The 21694-nt window shown below is 45.9% G+C and overlaps 1 protein-coding gene across 1 annotated transcript in view; it reads right to left on the minus strand.

Moving 5' to 3' along the window:
• Positions 1 to 20529, minus strand: part of RGS17 (regulator of G protein signaling 17) — a 79923-nt gene extending 59394 nt beyond the window's left edge. The window contains exon 1 of the mRNA XM_069954619.1: positions 20485 to 20529. The gene's annotated coding sequence lies outside the window, so the exon portion shown is untranslated. The remainder of the gene's footprint in view (positions 1 to 20484) is intronic.
• Between the last annotated feature and the right edge of the window lie 1165 nt (positions 20530 to 21694).

Consider the following 21694-nt stretch of genomic DNA (forward strand, 5'->3'; position numbering starts at 1 on the left):
AATCACCAACGGAGGAAGTACCTTGGGATAGATTGAGGAGAGCAGTCTCAGCCGAAGACGCACGGGCAGGTTCCTCAAAGACAGAGCGGAACTCGACCAGGAAGATTCGGAGATTGGCAGCAACCGGATCATTACGGTCCCATAGAGGTGTGGCCCAGGCCAGAGCTCTACCTTCCAATAGGCTGATAATGAACGCCACTTTAGAGCGCTCGGTGGCAAACTGACTGCTTAGAAGTTCGATATACATAGTGCATTGGGTCAGAAATCCTCTGCACAACTTGGGGTCACCTTCATATTTGCTTGGGAGAGCCAGTCGTAGTTTAGAAGAGGCTGCAGGAGGTGATGACTGCTGAGCTGTGGTATGCTGCTGTACGGCTGCAGTCAGTTGTTGGATCAGCTGTGACTGTTGCTGGATCTGTTGAGCCTGTAGGGCAACCACTCGGGCTACTTCGCGGATATCAGGCACCTCGCCGGGATCCATGGTTGGAGCCTACTGTGTCGCCTGGAGTAGTGGATCCACTGGACCGTCACCAGCGATGGCACTAACCTCACCAGGGAGCGGAGTCTAAGGGGCCACTGGTTTTCACCAGAGCCCGCCGCAAGGCGGGATGGACTTGCTGCGGCAGGCGACCCCCAGGTCGCTACCCCTGGCTTGGTTGCTAGTGACGGCAGGCGAGGCGTGGCAGGAGCAGTAGGCAGGAGATGGTGCGGGCAGAGGTCTGTGGGCGTAACCGCAGGTGACAGGCTGAACACAGGAGCAAAGGTGTCACAGGGGAACAGGAACCAGGATCAAGGACTAGGGACCAGGTAGCGGATAGGAATCAGGAACAACAGGGAGCTGGGCCAAACGCTATGGGAAGCATGTAGAGGCTCCAACACGAGGGACAGGGCATGCTGGGATTTATAGGGAGTGATAGGGTGCAACTACCAATTAGGGATGGACTGGCCCTTTAAATCTGAGCCAGCCGGCGCGCGCGCGCCCGAGGAGGCGGGGACGCGCGCGCCGGCCGGCACAGACGGAGAGCGGAGCGGGACGAGGTGAGGCGCCCCCCGGGGCCGAACAGACCGCAGCGCCGGGTCCCTGCACCGGGACCCCGGCAGCTGCGCGGGATAGAGGGCGGTCGCGGCGGCGGCCCGGAGCACTGGACGCCGCCGCGGCCATGACAATATGATGGGTTATGACACCTTTATATGATGGGTGATGACACCTATATATGATGGGTGATGACACTTATATATGATGAGTGATGACACCTTTATATGATTGGTGATGACACCTTTATATGATGTGTGATGACACCTTTATATGATAAGTGATGACACCTATATATGATGGGTGAGGACACCTTTATATCATGAGTGATGACACCTTTATATGATGAGTGATGACACCTTTATATGATGGGTGATGACACCTATATATTATGGATGATGACACCTTTATATGATGGGTGATGACACCTTTATATGATGGGTGATGACACCTTTATATGATGGGTGATGACACCTATATATGATGGGTGATGACACTTATATATGATGGGTGATGACACCTATATATGATGGGTGATTACACTTATATATGATGGGTGATGACACCTTTATATGATGGGTGATGGCACCTTTATATGATGGGTAATGACACCTATATATGATGGGTGATGACACACACATATATATGATGAGTGATGACACTTATATATGATGAGTGATGGCACCTTTATATGATGGGTGATGACACACTATATGATGGGTGATTACACCTTTATATGATGAGTGATGACACCTATATATGATGGGTGATGACACCTATATATGATGGGTTTTGACACCTTTATATGATGGGTGATGACACCTATATATGATGGGTGATGACACCTATATATGATGGGTGATGACACTTATATATGATGAGTGATGACACCTTTATATGATTGGTGATGACACCTTTATATGGTGTGTGATGACACCTTTATATGATAAGTGATGACACCTATATATGATGGGTGAGGACACCTTTATATCATGAGTTATGACTCCTTTATATGGCGGGTGATAGCACCTTTACATGATGGGTGATGACACCTATATATGATGAGTGATCACACTTACATATGATGGGTGATAACACCTATATATGATGGGTGATGACACTTATATATGATGAGTGATGGCACCTATATATGATGGGTGATGACACCTTTATATGATTGGTTATGACACCTTTATATGATGGGTGATGACACCTATATATGATGGGTGATGACACCTATATATGATGGGTTATGACACCTTTATATGATGGGTGATGACACCTATATATGATGGGTGATGACACCTATATATGATGGGTGATGACACATATATGATGAGTGATGACACCTTTATATGATGGGTGATGACACTTATATATGATGAGTGATGGCACCTATATATGATGGGTGATGACACCTTTATATGATTGCTGATAACACCTTTATATGGTGTGTGATGACACCTTTATATGTTAAGTGATGACACCTATATATGATTGGTGAGGACACCTTTATATCATGAGTGATGACCTTTATATGACGGGTGATAGCACCTACATATGATGGGTGATGACACCTATATATGAAGAGGGATCTTACCTACATATGATGGGTGATGGCACCTATATATGATGAGTGATGACACCTATATATGATGGGTAATGACACTTTTATATGATGGGTGATGACACCTATATATGATAAGTGATGACACCTATATATGATGGGTAATGACACTTTTATATGATGGGTGATGACACACCATATGACACTCATATGATTAGAAAAAAAGGGTAATTTTGGCAGCACATCTATGACTCTGTTCACACTGCAGGTTGCACGCTGCTTGTGGCTTAAGTACAGACAAAAAACAGAAGGTGCAACAGCAACCCACAGGTGCAAGGGCTTACCGTATATACTCCTCCCAGTGTACACACGGCAAACACCTGCTCTGTAGATCTTAAAAATTAAAATATAGCAATGCTAGAGTAGGGGCCTTGTCTCTGGGGACACCTTAATGTGGCGACATGGTACACTCTGTTTGATCAAATAGTTTGCTAAGATTCTCACTTTTTCAAAAAAAAAAAAAAAAAATTTTAATATCTACAGAGCAGGTGTTTGCCGTGTGTACACTTGGAGGAGTATATACGGTAGGCACTTACACTTATATGATGAGTAATGACACCTATATATGATGGGTAATGAGACTTTTATATGATGGGTGATGACGCACTTACATAATGAGTGATGGCACCTTTATATGATGGGTGATGATGGCACCTTTACTACATTTACAACTCAGCTCTGCTGTTTGCATGTGTCTCTTGTGGAGGCAAGTAGCACCAAAGACACAATAATACTCCGGAACCATGACCTGGGATAGTTTTAACCTGCAGGGCTCCAAATAGCACATATAGAGGGACATTTATGAAAGGTACGCCAGAGGCGTACACCAGTGAGAAGGTGCAGATTCACCCCTTCTCCCTGGTGTACGCCTCCCGTACGCCCAGCTCGCCCGATGGGCAGGCTGGCGGAGCTTTGGGGTGTGTGGTAAGGTGGGCGTAAATCATGACGCAAATCTACCCCTGCTGGTATGCCGGGTGCCCAGCCGGCCGGATTCACCAAGAGGCATGCGCCTCTTAGCGAATCTTGCCTGGAAAAAGGGGGCGGGGCTCAATATAAGACCAGAGTACTTGTACGCCAGTCTACGTAAATCCCCCCATAGTGTCCCTAGGTAATCTGGGTAAAGTAACTCTCTCAGGTTCACACAAAAGGGGATGAAGGAGATTGTATTATGTGTTTTTCCCCACTAGGTGTCACTGTTGTATTGTATGTACTGTACTATACACAGCTGAAGGAAGTAATGGGTTAACTACTGTTTGTCACATGTTATGTTTCCTCCTATTCCAGGTGCAGGCTTGTTTCCCTCACTTTTCTGCCTATCCTCTTTATTCTCTCTTACCCACACACAGCCACACCAATCACAGGCTACTATAAAAAAGAGCTAGTGCCTGGTGGGAGGGTCTTCTAGTTGAGTCAGGGCTGAGAGACAGACACAGAGAGCACAGTTCCTGCTGCAGTGAAGCCAGGGCCTGGCTTAGGCCAGGACCCTTGTTAGGGACCAAGAGACTTATTCTTTTATGCAACTTACTACTACTACTAGCAAGCCGTGCTAGAGACCTTAGGAGGTAGTTGCGTCTTCTGAGGAAACCCTTGTCCATGCCAGGGATACCTTCTGTAACACACAGGGCAGTCACCTGGAGTTAGGTAGTGGCTCCAGTAGGACAAATAGGGTGAAAACTGATGTATACTACTGCAATGCATGGCTGCTCTGGGAAGTCTTGGAAAGTCTGTTCAACCCAACGCAGGGACCTGGGACCTCGTACTACCCTAGCAGGACAGGTAACATGACACTACAGGACAAAAGGCGGTCAGATTATCAAAAATATACGCGAGTACGAGTATCTCCTTTTTCTTCTATTTCTGTTCTGTATTCCGCTATCCCGGCAGAGTACATTGCTACATTGGACAGGGCCCTCAAGACGTTCCTCTACCCTGCTGTCACAACCTTCTTCTTACTACCTCTTGCCTGAACCTGCAGTTACCAAGGTGTACTTGACTTGTATTGCAATGAAGTTTATATCAGTAAACCGAGTTCTCCTGGTTAAGTCATTGGACTCTGGTTAGTCTTTTCTCGTGCCCGCACCTATACACCAGGTTACACTTGGGCTATCCAGACCTCTAATGCAGTACCTGTTTGTCTGGGGGTGGGTTCCAACACCACTCCTGGCCACTGTGACATGTGCCCAAGTGAACCTACACCCACGCAGCCACAGCTGGGGCCAGCATTTGCATAGGAGCGACAGCGCCCCCTTCGAAAGCTATGTGACACTGCATTCCACACTCTTGTACGCCGTGCAGGTCCTGGCCCGTCTGCCAGTCTGAGCCTGGCCACTGTATATGTCAGTGCGTTATCAGACTCACAAATGATGTCATAAATAACCAAATGGAAATAAATAGGTTCCTTACCCTTGTTGTAGTTTTTGTAAGTTGCAAGATGTGACCATGAATAAGACTTAAAGGGGTATTCCACTCAAACATAACCTTTCATATGTTGCTGTCCATGGTGACACTAACAACTCCTTCCATATTTGTTATTATCTATTCAGTCTCCTTCCCCCAGTTCTGAGCTGCTGCTTTCTGCTGAAGACACAGAAATCTCCGTTTGAGCCTCTCTCTCCATCTCTCCCTCCTCCCCCTCCTTTCTTAGACAGCTGATGTAAACAGGTCCCTGGCAGGCAGAAGAAAAAAACTCACACAGAGTTTTCAGCAGCAGCTCAAAACTGGGGGAAGGAGACTGAATACATAATAACAAGTATGGAAGGAATTGTTAGTCTCACCATGGGCAGAAACATATCAAAAGTTATGTTTGAGTGGAATACCCCTTTAAATACCTAATTTAAGTTTGGTTGGGGAATTCTGAGGTTCAGACAACCTGGAACCCTTTGTCATGTCCCTCATACCATTCCCAAACAGTATTGGTATTGTAGTGGGTGCATTTTCTGGAAGGGGCCACCACCTTCAGGGCATATCCCAGACCAGCTTTCAGTTGAATTGCACCCAGTGTGGAACTCTCTGTGGTTGCCCCCACATTTGGCAAAAGCTTAAAGGGGTTATCCAGCGCTACAAAAACATGGCCACTTTTTTCCCCGCTCTTGTCTCCAGATTGGGTGGGGTTTGGAACTCAGTCCCATTGAAGTAATGGAGCTTATTTGGAAACCACATCTGAACTGGAGACAAGAGAGGGGGGAAAAGTGGCCATGTTTTGTAGCACTGGATAACCCCTTTAAGGTAAAGTAAAGTGCTTCATAACCCCCAAATGTGCCTCCTCACTTCCTATATACTCTCCTACAAGCATGTCTACCCAAATGCATAGGAGATGGATTATTTTGGTGTTAAAGGTCAAAGAGGATCGGTGGACCCATGTCTGTTTTAGTAGAGATGTGTAATCCCCATGAAATTACAATTCTGGAGATTCTTTTCTTAGAGCTGTGCCATGTGCCATTCCTTTGATATTCCCAAAGGAATTTTATGAAATAATTGAAACCGGGTGATTCCATTCCCTTTGTGAAAGGGGTTTGTCCTTGCATAGTCTGGCACTGTCAGCACTGGCTGGACAGTCTCATCCTGGGTAGGGAAACACTCCCACGTAGTTATACCCAGCTTTTGGTTTATACATTTCCAGAAGCATCTGCTTCCTATTCTTACTATGGAGATACATCATTGTGATGCTGCCACCAGAGCGCTGCTGTTCTGTACTGCTCCCAGTCACAGACCTAAAGCAGCCTATAGCCTACAAGAGGAAGTAGCAGCTCAGGGAAGACATGGCTTTATTAACTGCATGCACGTCCCAAAGGTGCACATACAGCTGAAAGAGAAGCTGACCTGGGAATGCAGGGTATTTAAAGTAGATCCCCTCTTACCTGATAAGGTGGAACCCTGCCAAGCAAAAAAGTATTATATGTTTTTTTTTTTTTTTTCTTTTAGGCTGTGTATCTTCTCTGCACTTGGAGCCAGGGCCTTAGAGAGACTCTGGGACACCTTTTTGGTGGTACAATTGGCAGAAGAAATGTTCCTGGCAGTCACTTTGCTTTATATCTTCCTCATAGGTTTAAATCTGTTTGCCCAGGAACACTTCTCCATAATATACAGTAGGTAGCTTCTTATCATTTAAAAAGGTCTCCTACCTACCCCCCCCCAGGAAGGAGACCTCTGTCTTACATTGAGTTTGTTTGCTGAGCACCGGCTGGTGATGTAGACTTGACAGGGGGCACGGCGGATGTCACAGGAGACATTATCAGGACTGGCAAGCACAGACAGGACAGAGACAGTGGGCCCTGGATCTGAACCCACCCACTGACCCTACCTACTTGCCTCGGTCGACCCTAAACGGTCGCGGACAACCACGAAGGCGTTCCCTATGCTGCGTAAGTGAAATACAGAACAAGACGGACAAACAAACACAATATAGAATAGTAGAACAATCCGGGTCAAACCACACGGGCAACGCAGTACACAATCAGTAACACAAGGGATAGTCAAAAGTCAGGCGGAGGTCAGAACACGAGTAAGTCAGGCAGAAGGAATTAGGAGGGGGTTCGCAGGAATAGGACGGGGGGAGCTGGGATCAGAATGAACCTAATAGCCAGTGATAACCAACTGGCTCTAACTTTACTTTATACTGGATCAGGAGCCGGGACCAGACACTGATTGGTCCGGTCTCCTCATTCCAGCAACAATACAGCTGCGGCGCTGCAGGCCGAGTGGCAGAGCTATCTGTCACTCAGCCTGCACAGGAGCCGCATCAGCTGTGCCGGCGGGCCGGCTGACTGTCACGTGAGACCACGGCACCCCCGGTTACTAGGGACGCCGTCGGGTCTCCGTGACGTCACTCGGCTCCGGCGGGCGGAGAGACGGCTGAGCCAGAAGAAGACACCGCTGGAGCCATGTCAGGTAAGTTCCTGACAACATAGCTGGATCTTGTCTTCCACATCCTGAGTGATTCATTGTCTCTGACCAGCCCCTCCAGCTTACACCTGAGCAGACAAGGAGTGAAAAAAGCAATAGTCACCAGTGAGAGTAGAGCTATGTTCACACATGTTGGAGTTTCATATCAGTACTGTTGCAATACTAAAGCATCTTCACAAAAATGATGCAGTACTGCAATGAATTGATGCAGTAATGCAAAGAAATAATGAGGATCAGAAGAACAGAGGATTAAAGAAGCAGTTCAGTTTTTTTTTTTTTTCGCCCCCCCCGGGTAGCCGCTTTCATGTATACTTACAGAAGATGATCGGTGTCCCGATCCCGTCGGTCAGTTCCCGTCCCGCGGTGCCGTTCAAATCGGGCGCGCTCACGTCCGCCGGCTGCGAGTCCTCTTCTCTCACCAGTGATTATACGCCGGAAGTCACTCGCTTCCATGCATTCGCTATGGAAGTGTGTGACTTCCGGCGTTCAAATTACCAGGGAGAGAAGAGGCGTCACAGCGCCGGCGGACGTGAGCGCGCCCGATTTGAACGGCACCGCGGGACGGGAACTGACCGACGGGAATGGGACACCGATCATCTTCTGTAAGTATACATGACAGTGGCTACCCGGGGGGCCAAAAAAACCCAAAACTGAACTGCTTCTTTAAAGCAGGTTGTGCCAATCCCACCCGCACAAACAACGGCATAAACAGTATATCCAGCGTAATTGCAAAAGCCTTGTACTATAAGGAAAAATGTGGTAATGAAGCAGCTAAAAGCCTATGTACTTTATCTCGCAACGCAGGTGATACCAAGACACCCTTGGACACTTCGATCAACTTAGGTAACTAGGACTGGGGCTTGTGTCACCCTGATAGGACAGGTAACTAGACACTACAGTACAAAAGGTGGTACAGAGACAAAGGTCAAAACACAGGAACAAGAATTTTTCTTCTTTCAAGTATTCTTCTTCTAAAGTTCTGGCAGAGCACAGTACTACATTGGGTTGGGACTCTCACGACCTACTCCTCTCCACTCCTCTGAACTCTCTCTACTCTTTTCAACACACAAGCAAGCCAGAAGTGCAATTGTACTTTCTACCTCAAACAGCTCTCGGTGCAGATCTAGTAAAGTCAAGATTGTCTTACACCATTCACTTATATCACGGAAAATTTACCAGTAAAGAACAAGTTTATTTATTCTACTGGGACTCAGTGGTTATTGCACCAGCACTTACACACAGGCTACACCATCCTTGGGTCATCTCACCTTTCTGTGGGTGGCGGTGCAGACAGTCCGAGTGGGTCATACTCATAACTCCACTCTGGACCACTGTGATAAGCGTCCAAGGGACCCATCACAACTGGGCAGGTCACCGACCATTGGGGAAAAGTATAGCCAACCACAAAAAACTAAAAGCAGGTGTGCCTCCATACCTGTGTGCTGAGTTAGCACTGGCGTCACGACAACCTACCACCTTGCTGAGCTATATTCCACCGACCGACCACCACAGTAGTGGTGTCACACAGTACCATCTAGAAAGTTACCGGTCACAGCTGCACACTGTGTTGCAGCCAAAGCCAAGAATGGATTTGAAAAGATGAAAAATCTCAGTCTTTCCTTTATTACCTGTTCTCCGTTTATAGTCTGGCTTTGGCTTTAAAAATCTGTCAGATGTCTGTTAAATAAATCTGTCTGTGTAAACACACCCTGACATAATGTTGAATAAAATCCTTATTGTGGGGGAAAACTTCAAAGACTAAAGATGCTTGATCACAATCCGTGCGTGAAGATGAGGACAAGAAGGGCAGCACTGACCAAATAAAATGTAAAAAATTCTTTACTTGATTCCAATGCTGGCATTACAGGTAAAGAATACAGTGTGCTGTGTGGTGTTACAGGGGGAGAATACAGTGTGCTGTGTGGTGTTACAGGGGGAGAATACAGTGCTGTGTGGTGTTACAGGTAAAGAATACAGCGTGCTGTGTGGTGTTACAGGTAGAGAATACAGCGTGCTGTGTGGTGTTACAGGTAGAGAATACAGCGTGCTGTGTGGTGTTACAGGTAGAGAATACAGCGTGCTGTGTGGTGTTACAGGTAGAGAATAAATTGTGCTGTGTGGTGTTACAGGTAGATAATACAGTGTTGTGTGTTGTTACAGGTAGAGAATACAGAGTGCTGTGTGGTGTTACAGGTAGAGAATACAGCACTGTGTGGTGTTACAGGTAGAGAATACAGTGCGCTGTGTGGTGTTACAGGTAGAGAATACAGCGTGCTGTGTGGTGTTACAGGTAGAGAATACAGTGTTGTGTGGTGTTAACAGGTAGAGAATACAGCACTGTGTGGTGTTACAGGTAGAAAATACAGTGCGCTGTGTGGTGTTACAGGTAGAGAATACAGTGTGCTGTGTGGTGTTACAGGTAGAGAATACAGTGCTGTGTGGTGTTACAGGTAGAGAATACAGCGTGCTGTGTGGTGTTACAGGTAGAGAATACAGCGTGCTGTGTGGTGTTACAGGTAGAAAATACAGTGCGCTGTGTGGTGTTACAGGTAGAAAATACAGTGCGCTGTGTGGTGTTACAGGTAGAGAATACAACGTGCTGTGTGGTGTTACAGGTAGTAACTGTGTGCTGTGTGGTGTTACAGGTAGAGAATACAGTGCTGTGTGGTGTTACAGGTAGAGAATACAGCGCGCTGTGTGGTGTTACAGGTAGAGAATACAGCGCGCTGTGTGGTGTTACAGGTAGAGAATACAGCGTGCTGTGTGGTGTTACAGGTAGAGAATACAGCGCGCTGTGTGGTGTTACAGGTAGAGAATACAGCGTGCTGTGTGGTGTTACAGGTAGAGAATACAGTGTGCTGTGTGGTGTTACAGGTAGAGAATACAGCGCGCTGTGTGGTGTTACAGGTAGAGAATACAGCGTGCTGTGTGGTGTTACAGGTAGAGAATACAGTGTGCTGTGTGGTGTTACAGGTAGAGAATACAGCGTGCTGTGTGGTGTTACAGGTAGAGAATAAATTGTGCTGTGTGGTGTTACAGGTAGATAATACAGTGTTGTGTGTTGTTACAGGTAGAGAATACAGAGTGCTGTGTGGTGTTACAGGTAGAGAAAACAGTGCGCTGTGTGGTGTTACAGGTAGAGAATACAGCGTGCTGTGTGGTGTTACAGGTAGAGAATACAGTGTGCTGTGTGGTGTTACAGGTAGAGAATACAGTGCGCTGTGTGGTGTTACAGGTAGAGAATACAGTGTGCTGTGTGGTGTTACAGGTAGAGAATACAGCGCTGTGTGGTGGTACAGGTAGAGAATACAGCGTGCTGTGTGGTGTTACAGGTAGAGAATACAGTGTGCTGTGTGGTGTTGCAGGTAGAGAATACAGCGTGCCGCGTGGTGTTACAGGTAGAGAATACAGCGTGCTGTGTGGTGTTACAGGTAGAGAATACAGTGCGCTGTGGGGTGTTACAGGTAGAGAATACAACGTGCTGTGTGGTGTTACAGGTAGAGAATACAGCGTGCTGTGTTATGTTACAGGTAGAGAATACAGCGCGCTGTGTGGTGTTACAGGTAGAGAATACAGTGCTGTGTGGTGTTACAGGTAGAGAATACAGAGTGCTGTGTGGTGTTACAGGTAGAGAATACAGTGTGCTGTGTGGTGTTACAGATAGAGAATACAGTGTGCTGTGTGGTGTTACAGGTAGAGAGTACAGTGCTGTGTGGTGTTACAGATAGAGAATACAGTGCTGTGTGGTGTTACAGGCAGAGAATACAGTGTGCTGTGTGGTGTTACAGGTAGAGAATACAGCGTGCTGTGTGGTGTTACAGGTAGAGAATACAGCGTGCTGTGTGGTGTTACAGGCAGAGAATACAGTGTGCTGTGTGGTGTTACAGAGAGAGAATACAGCGTGCTGTGTGGTGTTACAGGTAGAGAATACAGTGCTGTGTGGTGTTACAGGTAGAGAATACAGCGTGCTGTGTGGTGTTACAGGCAGAGAATACAGTGTGCTGTGTGGTGTTACAGAGAGAGAATACAGCGTGCTGTGTGGTGTTACAGGTAGAGAATACAGCGTGCTGTGTGGTGTTACAGGTAGAGAATACAGCGTGCTGTGTGGTGTTACAGGCAGAGAATACAGTGTGCTGTGTGGTGTTACAGAGAGAGAATACAGCGTGCTGTGTGGTGTTACAGGTAGAGAATACAGCGTGCTGTGTGGTGTTGCAGGTAGAGAATGCAGTGTGCTGTGTGGTGTTACAGGTAGAGAATACAGCGTGCTGTGTGGTGTTACAGGTAGAGAATACAGTGTTCTGTGTGTTACAGGTAGAGAATACAGCGTGCTGTGTGGTGTTACAGGTAGAGAATACAGTGTGCTGTGTGGTGTTGCAGGTGAAGAATACAGCGTGCTGTGTGGTGTTACAGGTAGAAAATACAGCATGCTGTGTGGTGTTACAGGTAGAGAATACAACGTGCCGTGTGGTGTTACAGGTAGAGAATACAGCGTGCTGTGTGGTGTTACAGGTAGAGAATACAGTGTGCTGTGTGGTGTTACAGGTAGAGAATACAGTGCTGTGTGGTGTTACAGGTAGAAAATACAGTGTGCTGTGTGGTGTTACAGGTAGAGAATACAGCGTGCTGTGTGGTGTTACAGGTAGAGAATACAGTGCTGTGTGGTTTTACAGGTAGAGAATACAGGGTGCTGTGTGGTGTTACAGGTAGAGAATACAGTGTGCTGTGTGGTGTTACAGGTAGAGAATACAGCGTGCTGTGTAGTGTTACAGGTAGAGAATACAGTGTTCTGTGTGTTACAGGTAGAGAATACAGCGTGCTGTGTGGTGTTACAGGTAGAGAATACAGTGTGCTGTGTGGTGTTGCAGGTGGAGAATACAGCGTGCCGTGTGGTGTTACAGGTAGAGAATACAGCGTGCTGTCTGGTGTTACAGGTAGAGAATACAGCGTGCTGTGTGGTGTTACAGGTAGAGAATACACTGCTGTGTGGTGTTACAGCTAGAAAATACAGTGTGCTGTGTGGTGTTACAGGTAGAGAATACAGCATGCTGTGTGGTGTTACAGGTAGAGAATACAGTGCTGTGTGGTTTTACAGGTAGAGAATACAGGGTGCTGTGTGGTGTTACAGGTAGAGAATACAGTGTGCTGTGTGGTGTTACAGGTAGAGAATACAGCGTGCTGTGTAGTGTTACAGGTAGAGAATACAGTGTTCTGTGTGTTACAGGTAGAGAATACAGCGTGCTGTGTGGTGTTACAGGTAGAGAATACAGTGTGCTGTGTGGTGTTGCAGGTGGAGAATACAGCGTGCCGTGTGGTGTTACAGGTAGAGAATACAGCGTGCTGTGTGGTGTTACAGGTAGAGAATACAGTGCGCTGTGTGGTGTTACAGGTAGAGAATACAACGTGCCGTGTGGTGTTACAGGTAGAGAATACAGCGTGCTGTGTGGTGTTACAGGTAGAGAATACAGTGTGCTGTGTGGTGTTACAGGTAGAGAATACAGAGTGCTGTGTGGTGTTACAGGTAGAGAATACAGCGTGCTGTGTGGTGTTACAGGTAGAGAATACAGCGTGCTGTGTGGTGTTACAGGTAGAGAATACAGTGTGCTGTGTGGTGTTACAGGTAGAGAATACAGCGTGCTGTGTGGTGTTACAGGTAAAGAATACAGTGTGGTGTGTGGTGTTACAGGTAGAGAATATAGCGTGCCGTGTGGTGTTACAGGTAAAGAATACAGCGTGCTGTGTGGTGCTACAGGTAGAGAATACAGCGTGCCGTGTGGTGTTACAGGTAAAGAATACAGCGTGCTGTGTGGTGCTACAGGTAGAGAATACAGTGTGCTGTGTGGTGTTACAGGTAGAGAATACAGCGTGCTGTGTGGTGTTACAGGTAGAGAATACAGTGCGCTGTGTGGTGTTACAGGTAGAGAATACAACGTGCTGTGTGGTGTTACAGGTAGAGAATACAGCGTGCTGTGTGGTGTTACAGGTAGAGAATACAGTGCTGTGTGGTGTTACAGGTAGAGAATACAGTGCTGTGTGGTGTTACAGGTAGAGAATACAGCGCGCTGTGTGGTGTTACAGGTAGAGAATACAGCGTGCTGTGTGGTGTTACAGGTAGAGAATACAGCGCGCTGTGTGGTGTTACAGGTAGAGAATACAGCGTGCTGTGTGGTGTTACAGGTAGAGAATACAGTGTGCTGTGTGGTGTTACAGGTAGAGAATACAGCGCGCTGTGTGGTGTTACAGGTAGAGAATACAGCGTGCTGTGTGGTGTTACAGGTAGAAAATACAGTGTGCTGTGTGGTGTTACAGGTAGAGAATACAGCGTGCTGTGTGGTGTTACAGGTAGAGAATACAGTGCTGTGTGGTTTTACAGGTAGAGAATACAGGGTGCTGTGTGGTGTTACAGGTAGAGAATACAGTGTGCTGTGTGGTGTTACAGGTAGAGAATACAGCGTGCTGTGTAGTGTTACAGGTAGAGAATACAGTGTTCTGTGTGTTACAGGTAGAGAATACAGCGTGCTGTGTGGTGTTACAGGTAGAGAATACAGTGTGCTGTGTGGTGTTGCAGGTGGAGAATACAGCGTGCCGTGTGGTGTTACAGGTAGAGAATACAGCGTGCTGTGTGGTGTTACAGGTAGAGAATACAGTGTGCTGTGTGGTGTTACAGGTAGAGAATACAGTGCTGTGTGGTGTTACAGGTAGAAAATACAGTGTGCTGTGTGGTGTTACAGGTAGAGAATACAGCGTGCTGTGTGGTGTTACAGGTAGAGAATACAGTGCTGTGTGGTTTTACAGGTAGAGAATACAGGGTGCTGTGTGGTGTTACAGGTAGAGAATACAGTGTGCTGTGTGGTGTTACAGGTAGAGAATACAGCGTGCTGTGTAGTGTTACAGGTAGAGAATACAGTGTTCTGTGTGTTACAGGTAGAGAATACAGCGTGCTGTGTGGTGTTGCAGGTGGAGAATACAGCGTGCCGTGTGGTGTTACAGGTAGAGAATACAGCGTGCCGTGTGGTGTTACAGGTAGAGAATACAGCGTGCCGTGTGGTGTTACAGGTAGAGAATACAGGGTGCCGTGTGGTGTTACAGGTAGAGAATACAGAGTGCTGTGTGGTGTTACAGGTAGAGAATACAACGTGCCGATTGGTGTTACAGGTAGAGAATACAGCGTGCTGTGTGGTGTTACAGGTAGAGAATACAGTGTGCTGTGTGGTGTTACAGGTAGAGAATACAGTGCTGTGTGGTGTTACAGGTAGAGAATACAGTGTGCTGTTTGGTGTTACAGGCAGAGAATACAGTGTGCTGTGTGGTTTTACAGATAGAGAATACAGTGTGCTGTGTGGTGTTACAGGTAGAGAATACAGTGCTGTGTGGTGTTACAGGTAGAAAATACAGTGTGCTGTGTGGTGTTACAGGTAGAGAATACAGCGTGCTGTGTGGTGTTACAGGTAGAGAATACAGTGCTGTGTGGTTTTACAGGTAGAGAATACAGGGTGCTGTGTGGTGTTACAGGTAGAGAATACAGTGTGCTGTGTGGTGTTACAGGTAGAGAATACAGCGTGCTGTGTTGTGTTACAGGTAGAGAATACAGCGTGCTGTGTGGTGTTACAGGTAGAGAATACAGTGTGCTGTGTGGTGTTACAGGTAGAGAATACAGCGTGCTGTGTGGTGTTACAGGTAGAGAATACAGTGCTGTGTGGTGTTACAGGTAGAGAATACAGCGTGCTGTGTGGTGTTACAGGTAGAGAATACAGCGTGCTGTGTGGTGTTACAGGTAGAGAATACAGCGTGCTGTGTGGTGCTACAGGTAGAGAATGCAGTGTTCTGTGTTGTGCTACAGGTAGAGAATACAGTGTACTGTGTTGTGCTACAGGTAGAGAATACAGCGCTGTGTGGTGGTATAGGTAGAGAATACAGCGTGCTGTGTGGTGTTACAGGTAGAGAATACAGCGCTGTGTGGTGGTATAGGTAGAGAATACAGCGTGCTGTGTGGTGTTACAGGTAGAGAATACAGCGTGCTGTGTGGTGTTACAGGTAAACAGTATAGCGTGCTGTGTGGTGTTACAGGTAGGGACAAAATACAGATCTAAGACTCTCAAAACTAATGGATTTTAGGTAGTTTTATGACTGGGTCAGACAGGTAAGCAACGCTATGTGGTTCTCCAGAATGTTTATATATATTTTTTACCTCACGTTGTAGTACCCCTTTAAGGGAGGCAGATACTAGCAACTACCAAAATCAATCTAAAACAGGTTAGTTTTGTAGGAACATTATAGGTACAGGTATGTAATCAGCTCTGCAGCTTACCAGGAGACAATGCTCTTTGTTATATAGAATACAAGAAGAAATACACCTAGGATTTCACTGCACTGAGCGCTTTAACTAGAAGCCAGCAGTGTGGTCTCTGGCTTGTCTCCTTGAGCTCTACTCGGCATTGCTCCCACCTAGCCAGAAACCTGCTTCACACGGATGAGGGGCAACACCCCGAAACAGCTGTCTGTGGATGGATACCTGGCCTTGGTTTTTTCCTTGTCATTACGTTGACTTATAGGGCCACTTAATATGGGGGTTTTGGGGGTTTCCTTACAGGAGCCACCCCTTGGCTACGTCCTTCCCTGAGGGATATCTGGCTGGTCCTTTGTTTTGAGACTCTTTGATGAGGCTCCATGGGCTCTTCTTTTGCAAAAACAAAATACAAGAAGGGTCAGCAAGCCGGGTCGGCAAATGTCGGACGTCAAAGTACAAAGTGGCGCAACCTTGGCCCGAGTAACCTGGGACACCGTCGGCGCTTCCCCGGTGGCCAGCCGAGCTAGTTACTAGGGACGCTGTCGGCAAGCACTGTAGCTAGCGGTGCGCATTGCTTACTACCACTGGTTTTACTATCTTGTTGGAACTTGGCTGCTGCCCTCGGGTGATCAGGAAGCTGTAAATAGTAACTGTAATAATATTGTATTATTGTTTATTCATGATTCATTTAATGTATGGATACCAGAACTAGGCTTGTTCTAATCGATAGAGTTGTGATGTCCCACAGGGGATCTTCGCTCCAACCTTATATTCATTAGTCCATGCGCACAGTTGCCTATTTCACACAGTTGGGATTTGCTCATCCCATTTTTCCTTCTGGTCATTCGACTTAAATGTGTGCACTGTTAGAAAAGTTACGGTGTATTTTACAGTCGGTGTGATTCACTCATGCACCATTATTCATTACATATGCAGAGCCCAGGCGGCCCTTAAAGATGCATTGGGGGATCTGGGCATATTACTCTTTATTGTCTTAAATTATGACTCACCCCCCTTTAATCCCCCATGGTGCACTTCACCATGTGAGTTTTGTCAGATGTGGATGGATCTAGCTAGCACTTTAGCTGGGATTACATATCTTTGTTTGCCGCCAAATCTACAGATTTATGTGGACCACAATATTCTAATTTATAGGACCATCCTATTTGAGCAGATCTCATGTGCATAGTACAAACTGGGACCTAGCTACTTATTTCTCTCTCCTTCCGAAAAATCATACACCTCACTAGCAGATCTGCTGCTGTTCTTTTCTCTTTTTTGGTAGATTGGTGCTGCCTGTTTTAGGGTACGTAAGTTTATTACTCTTCCAAATACATATGAGCTGGCAGATACAGTAGGTGTCTCCCCTGATTCCCCCATTACACATGAACAGTGGTTTGGCCAAGGGTTAAGCTGCTTCCACACATCTCTGGGGGCAGCATATTTCCCCGGGAACAACAGAATTGGGCAGTTAAAAATTCATATGCATTATTTGTTGGGAGAAAGTCAGGAGGCCTTTATACATCCATCCATAGATGGTTCCACGACATGTTTAGAGTGGGCCATCATTTAAAAGGTGGCCATCTATCGATGGCTGCAAATACCGATCATGATTAATATTTGTGGCCGTCATTATCAATAGATGAGCCTCATTTCACGCTAAAATCCTATTGTGGGAACATAGCCGTAGTATGTATTAGGATCTTCAGTTGGAGGCCCATTGCTCACTGGACTTACTAAGTACACACCTTCTTTCATGTTTTTGTTCCCTCATCTGATCCTAAATGAACATTGTATATCAGGGATTTAGTGACCGCAAGTTAAAGTCCCCTTTTGGTACTAATAAACAGTGGAAAAATACAGTTTAATAAACACCCCAACCTTAAAGGGACTCTGTACCCACAATCTGACCCCCCCAAACCACTTGTACCTTTGAATAGCTGCCTTTAATCCAAGATCTGTCCTGGGGTTCGTTCGGCAGGTGATGCAGTTATTGTCCTAAAAAACAACTTTTAAACTTGCAGCCCGTGCCAAACTCTGTGCCCTAACTTTGCACAACCTCTCTGTCCCTCCTCCCCACCCTCCTTATCATTAGGAATGCTCCAGGCAGATTGTCTCCTGTTCCCCACCTGTGTTAGCACGGCATATGGGCTGGATCGTTAGGCCACCTGTGCAATGTTCAGCATGTAGAAAATGTTTCAGTGGCATTCCTAATGATGAAGAGGGTGGGGAGGAGGGAAGGAGGGGTGGTGCAAAGTTAGGGCACAGATACTCCCATTTGGCACGGGCTGCAAGTTAAAAAGTTGTTTTTTTAGGAAAATAATTGCATTACCTGCAGAACGGACCCAAGGACAGAACTTGGATTAAAAGCAGCTATCCAAAGGTACAAGTGGTTTGGGGGGGTCAGATTGTGGGTACAGAGTTGCTTTAACGGTTCCATCTTAACCAAATCAAACTACAATAAAACCTACTCATCACAGGGCAATAAAATGAGCCCTCACTCTGCTCCATAGACACAATAGTAATAAAAACTAAAGTTATAGGGGTCAGAATAGAGAATTTTTAAGCACTTTTTAGTAACGTTACATTTATTTTTTAAAGTACAACTTGTCCCACAAAAAACAAGCACTCATCTGCCTATGTTAACAGGAAAAAAAATTGGGATGATGGGTTATAGACTTCAATACATCTGTGGGGAAAGGGAAACAAAATAAGCAGATGATCAGATCCATGACCATCTCTCTGCTTTGCAACTATCACAAATATGGTATTTTTAGCCGGACTTAACGGACTTCTAAGCTAAACAGGAGAGATTAAAAGAGGTTATCAGGGGAGCAGAGGAGCACTTAAGCCTTCTGCACCCTAGTGCTCACTTTCTGTGAGTCCACGCCTCGGAAGTGTGCCTTGGAGGAGGCAGGTATATATCCTGATGTCTAATAGCTGCATGATACTGCCAATTTTGCGGTGACATTGTTCTTCTATTGGATTCTGCTCCCTGGACAACCCCTTTCAGCGCCCACCTTAGATCTGCAACTACATCTCTGATCTCACTTAAATGACCTCAAACACAGCCTTCCAAGGTCTAGGGCTGGGTTCACACTACGTATATTTCAGTCAGTACACAGAAAGGATCTGTTAACACAATGTGGAAATTGAGTGAATGGCCGCCATATAACAGTAAATAACGGCCATTATTTCAATATAACAGTCGTTGTTTTAAAATAACAGCAAATATTTGCCATTATATGGCGGCCATCCACTCAATTTCAACATTGTGTGAATAGATCCTTTCTGTGTTTTCAATCCACTCCTGGTTTTGGTTGCAATATGAGGACCACAATACTGACTGAAATATACGTAGTGTGAACCCAGCCTAGGAATGTGTTCTAGAAGCTGACCACCGACACTGACGACACAAGGTTTTCCGAAAGACTTAGTCCCCCAAGGCTCTGCAGAGTATAAAGACACAATTTTAATATCCTGAGGCCTCATTCTAGTGTCCACAAAACACATCTGCAAACATGGATCCGCAATTGTGGCCAAATTTAGAACACATTGCTTTCAATAGGACCATTCATATGTCCCCATGTTTTGGCTTTACATTTTCATGCCACAAAGAAAAAAAAAAAAAAAAAAAGGTAGTTTCACCCATTTAAATCTATTAGAGCCTCCGGGATCTGCAAATTCATGAACAATGAATCACAACACAACCAGCTCACCTTTATTAAGTAAACTGACTACGCTGTACAATTTCAGCAAAACAAATGCGCTAAGGATGCGCACTACAGATGTTTTTTAGGAGATCGTGGATGCACAAATGCGGCCACAAAATATAGTCCGCAAAAATATACAGACGTGAATGAGGCCTTACCGCAACCGCCTCTATGAGATGCAAAGCTTCTTCTATAGACTTATAAGGTCTTCACAATCCCTACCACCCCCTTCACCCCTCCTTCCTTGATTATATTTGGTGTTTTCTACGCTTCTATGTATTATCACATGAATGGTTTCCACTTTTTTTGTTGTTGTTCTTTTTGATCTTTTTGAAAAATGATAGTTAACACTAAAAGAGGATCTGTCAGCTTTTCTGACACCTGTTTTAGCATGTTTATGCATCTTTCTATGTTGGTGGTCTTGTCAGTTTCCCAGGAATCCCTTTTGAGCCTGCCATCATGCCGTCAAACTTGCTTGCTCATCACCTTTTCTTTGGCCTCTTGGGGATACTGACATCATCACTGTTCAAGCTATAGACACATTTCCCTTCTTAATGGAGTCTCCTGGCAAAAATGTTATCATAATTAACTCGTCATCTTCGACAAGTGATCCATGGAGACCACATCCAAGGTAGACGCTCATTATGTCACTATTCTTGACAATAATTTGATCCATAAGGTGCACTGCAAAATTCTAGCTTCTCTACACAGATGGAGAAAAAGGCATATGATCAAGTGGACTGGAATTTCCCTCAAGAAATCTTGTCCCACATTGGCCTGGGATCTGCCGAACCCTCTTGGATACCTGTCCTCTATCTAAGATCCACTTGCGCAGTTAAAATCTCCTTCTCTTTTCTGTTCTTCGATGGGACTTGACATTATCCGACTTCAAAATGAAGGCATACTTGTCAAGATAACTCCTCACCTGATAAGCGTGCAGTTGCTCCTGCTGCTTGAAGTTCAGGTAACCATGGATACGGCCACGACCTATTGGACCAGAATGGGGATTGTGCATAACACTGACCCCGTTTCTGGTTGAAGCCTTTTGACTCATTAAGCTGAGCACTACCCTTGATCTCTATTAGCTTCTACTTACCTGCAAAGGTGTATCCCTGGTATGGACTAATCTCCTAAAAAGTGTTTCTGCTGTGCCGGTACTGTGACTTGTTATACATTGGGTTCTATGTCTATTCTCTCTCTCATCTATGGCCTGTCCTCCCCATACACTGGAACGTTTGGCACGGCCAAGCAATCCTGTATCTGCCATTGGTAGGGGAGGGGTAAGGGCTTATCTCTCCCGAAACAAAGGGGTTTTCCATCATACCCCATCAGACCCCTATCACCAAAGACATCATTCGTTGCTGGTCATTTGGGAGAGCCCCATAGACCTTAGATTGTTGATGTTGACCTTAGATGGTTGAACCCATCACATTAGCCCTTATCTATCATGTTGGTCAGTATTCACATCTCTGAATGTGTCACCCAGACCTTCCTGATGCTATGCCATTTTGGGACTCTCTGCCTTCTTCCCCAGAGTCCCTAGAGTGTCCCTTGGGGGACACATGTGATAAGTGGCCTACGTCTCACTGTGTCACAAACCCCTTTAAACATTTCTGCTTATGGTCAGGCCCATCAAAACGTACACTGTCCTCAATATACTCTGTGTTTGTTTTCTGGCTGCCAGCATGTACATGGAGATGCCAGCATCACCTTAGACCAAAACAGAGCTGGCTGCTGCCATAGGAGTGTGCGTTGTGGTGCTAAAGTGTTTTGCTTCTTCAAACTTAAGCAAGTCACAGTGTGTCTAAATACAATTTGTGCAGTGAGTCCCCTGAAGTTAAATCTGTCACTAGGTTTATTCCACCTTAAATGAGGGCAGCATAAACTAGTGATATAAATGCTGTATAGATTGGTGTATTAGTTACATTATTTTTTTCCCCCCTTCTCCTAATATGCAGGAGAAAAGATTCTTTCTGCACCTCTCCCCCCACCCTCCAGCTGCTGATTGACAGTTGACTGCGTATACACAGCATAGATGGATAACTTCCAATCAGCAGCTGGTGGGCGGAGTTTACTCCTTCTCATGAATATCCAGGATTACTGGGCTCATGCACATAATGGAGAGGACTATTTAT

This window comes from Dendropsophus ebraccatus, chromosome 15, assembly GCF_027789765.1.
Source record: "Dendropsophus ebraccatus isolate aDenEbr1 chromosome 15, aDenEbr1.pat, whole genome shotgun sequence".
Taxonomy (NCBI): domain Eukaryota; kingdom Metazoa; phylum Chordata; class Amphibia; order Anura; family Hylidae; genus Dendropsophus; species Dendropsophus ebraccatus.